The sequence below is a fragment of the Cornus florida genome, unplaced genomic scaffold (assembly GCF_030987335.1).
Source record: "Cornus florida cultivar Cherokee Brave unplaced genomic scaffold, ASM3098733v1 CherokeeBrave_3.0.0_Hap2_Chr11, whole genome shotgun sequence".
In the NCBI taxonomy this organism is placed as follows: Eukaryota; Viridiplantae; Streptophyta; class Magnoliopsida; order Cornales; family Cornaceae; genus Cornus; species Cornus florida.
This window is the reverse complement of record NW_026775581.1, coordinates 72805449-72809210: the sequence shown is the minus strand read 5'-3', so window position 1 is coordinate 72809210 and position 3762 is coordinate 72805449. Positions and strand designations below refer to the sequence as shown.

Sequence of the window (3762 nt, the reverse complement as noted above, 5' to 3'; positions counted from 1 at the left end):
AACACACTTAAAATAAAATTAATTAAGCTTATTAATTAATTTTTCTCTATATTTTCAAACATATCCAAATGTCCTCAATTTAATATATGTTAAAGAACTCACCAAGGCCTACTTTAATATCACATTACAAGTTGGTTTCATGCTTGATACAACTATGTGAATTAATTTTTCACAAAAGATAAATATTAAATAAGTTTTGCAATTCTTACTCAAATGCTCCAAATTTAATATATGTTACACAACTCACCAAGGCCTAATTTACTAGCATGCCACAATTTAATTCTAAATTATATATTATCATTAGAATTAAATCCTAAACAAAGAAAATAAATAAATTAAATTCTAAAAACTTGAACAAGGCATGCTCACAAGTTGCATATGCTTATAAAACAATCAATACAACAATAATATAAACCTAAGACATCCCCTACCTCAATTTGAGATGAAAATCTCAAAAGCCCTCTGAAAAAAAGAGTGCTCCGAATCCGACGATACCGAAGGGTTTTGTCGGGGACAACACGATCTACATGAACTCACAAGAAGCCCCATCAAAATCACAACTTGACATCAAACCCGAACTCAAAATTTAGCCAAACACGGGTTCTAATAAGGGTGAAAGAAGCGCGTAGTCAACATGAACACAAAACGCAAAGGCCCTACTATGTTCTGACAAAGAAATGAAGTTCAAATGAGGAGAGAGAAGGTGGAAGCCTCCCTTGGGCTGCCATAGAAGCTTCAGGCCATGCAAGAGAGTGGTGAAGATGAAAAAATAAAATATCTCATCCCCCTTTTATAGAAATCTCAAAAAGTGCCCCGAACGGGCCCCGCCGGGTCTGGAAAAGTGAAATTTGAGCAGATGCGCTCAAATGATGAAACTCTGTGAACGAAAAAGATTCAAAATGAGAAAATAAGAATAATGGAAGAAACGGTGTTAAAAACTGAGTCCCAAACAGAAAGTTATGTCCCAAACAAGTTTGGCGCAAACCGAGGCCAAAACCCTGAAACTGGAAAACATCGACTAGAAGGGACTTCTAAGAGTTTAAGACTCGACAAAAAGTGAATATGAATCCCGTACGAGGATCTAGGCTCAAAAAAAGATAATTTGCAATAACTTTCATTAATTGCACAATGGCCCCCACAAAAAGGGTTAACTGCAAAACTGCCTCAGAATGAAAATATCTTCCAAAAGATATCTTCTTAGATACCCCTGTAATAAATTATATTCAAAAGATATTTACGAAAAACACCCCAAGAAAAGAAATTAATTTCAAAGAATTATGCATTTATGCCCCATGGACAACAGGAGCAAATAGAGTACTTTCTTGCAAAAGTAAAGATACGTATTTCGTGAAAATCACTCACGATAAGGATACGTGAAGTCAAAAACCAACTCCGAGCACAAGAAGTGAGGTTTTGCCAACAAAGTGACAAACGAGAAAAAGACGAAATAGGGAAAAGGATGAAATAGGAATAAGGACAAATAAGTGAATAGTGTCAAAGAACAAAAATTGTGAAAATGACTCAGTCCTCAAAGGAAGTTGTCAATCCAAAGGAAAGAGTCTTAGAAACCATTTTCGAGCACTCGAGATGACACTAAGCGATGAGAAATTGAACTCAGAAAAGAAATTTCAACAAAAAAAATTCATTCGTAAAATTCTGGGGAAAAAGGAAAAGAAGGAAATGACCGGGTCATTACAAGTGTTCTATGCAAAGAATTTTCACTCATGCTCTCATAAAGACGCCACACGTCATCCTCATGCCTATCGATGTATGAGCCACCCATAGAAGCATCAACCATACCTTTATAGTTGTCTGATAAGCTCTCAAAGAAATATTGAACTAATTTCCATTTGGGCATGTCATGATGTGGACACTTCCTAAGCAACTCATTGAAGCGTTCCCATGCCTCATGAAACGTTTCTCTATCCCCATGTGAAAATTCTCGAATTGAGGTTCTGATGGCATTGGTTTTAGAAACCGGATAGTACTTCTTCAAGAACTCTTGTTGCATTTCTGCCCAAGAAGTGATTGAAAAAGGCCTAAGATTGTTAAACCAATACTTTGCCTTGTCTTTTAGGGTGAATGGAAAAAGTTTGAGTCTTAAAACCTCTTCTGGCATGTCCGTATATTTTATGATGGAACATACTTCAAGAAACTCATCCAAATGCTTATAAGGTTCTTCACTTGGAAGTCCATGATAGTTAGGAATCATTTGAATGGTTTGTGACTTAATTTCATAATGATGTGCTCTAAATAGAGGCAATTGGATGTATGTAGGTGCATTATACTCATTAGGCACATAATTGTCTCTTAAAGTAAAAAGTGGATTAACTACTTGAGGTGCAACATGAACACCTTGGTTTTGAATTCCTTGATTGATGATGGGAGGTTGTGGAGCATACATTGGCCTTGGCATTCCATATGGAGCTTGGCCTTGTTGTTGTGGTGGTTGGTGAATGAATGGCCTAGACATGCCTAATGGTACTTGTATGTTCTCATTGTGCACATTTGGATGAAGGATACCTTGTTGGTCTATGTGACTAAGGTCCTCAACATGATTATCATTATGGTCATCCATTGATAGATTGGTTCTATTTGAACTTCCTCTTCCTCTAGGATTTCTAACGATGGATTCAAGATGCAAATCAAGAGGGACAAGAGTTGGTCTCAATGAACGACGTCCATGCATACACAATGCAAAACACAACAAGCACAAAGAATGACAAACACTATGCCTTCACAACAATGCAATTAAACTTTTTCCACAAACACTTAATTCATACTCCCATGCTTTAACAACAATGATGTAAAGAACAATTAAAAACAAGCCTCCACGCGGGCCGAAGATTTAACTAAGGGATTAAGTAAAGAAAGTCTCACAAAGGTCCTTTAGCACTTCAACTCTAAATTTAAAGCTTAGCTTAGCAAATTTTTTTAAAATTTTTTTAGCTTTTTACTTTCTTTGCTTTGCTTTAATGCTTCTGTGGTTGCTTCCTCTCCAACAATGCACTTAGTCAAGTAAGAACAGCACAATAAGTAACCAAAAAGAAAAATAAAAGTAAAGTAAAGACACGATCAAAAGAGTACTAATCCTAATTGATTCCACAATTCCAACGTTGCCAAATCAAGTCAATCCCCGGCAACGGCGCCAAAAACTGTGGTGTGTCGCCGCACCATAAGCTTAAGAGTGTGCATTAAGGCGAGGGCCAAGAGTTTTACATTTATAAAAGCCATTCTTACCTTTCACTATAAATATAGCTAGGGCGAGTAGCGATCGTCCCAAGGGATTGTGAGGGTCGAACAAGGTTGTGGAATTGCTATTAGGGCTAGTAGGTCGAGTTATCAAACAATTGGTTGGTTGGTTGATTAGACTAGAGAGCAACTAAATTAAACTAAATGATAACAAAAGAATGCAATTAAGAATAAGTAAGAAAGAGAAGAGTCTTGGGGTTTAGAGATCATCACCAAGCAATGTATTTCTATACCATTGAAGAGTGATTAATGAGGGCAAATGGTGTGTTGCAATATTGGTGTGTGTGTGTGTTTGGTTGATTCAACAAGCAAGGATGATTAGTTAAGCATGTATTGTCTAAACATTATGTAAAAGGCACAATATATCTAAGTAATGAAGCATATATTGTCTAAACAACATGTGAAAGGCACAATAGATCAAAACAAGTCATTAATCCTTTCATTAAGCTCACAATCCAAATACAACACAAGGTTAGAGACATATGCTACTTGCATTCAAAAGCTTGGATC

At 36.3% G+C, this 3762-nt stretch overlaps 1 non-coding gene across 1 annotated transcript; it reads left to right on the top strand.

Moving 5' to 3' along the window:
* The first annotated feature begins 1856 nt into the window (after positions 1-1856).
* LOC132287347 (small nucleolar RNA R71) lies at positions 1857-1963 on the top strand. The gene has a single exon (XR_009473003.1). It is a non-coding gene; the product is annotated as a small nucleolar RNA R71 (small nucleolar RNA).
* The last annotated feature ends 1799 nt before the right edge of the window (positions 1964-3762 follow it).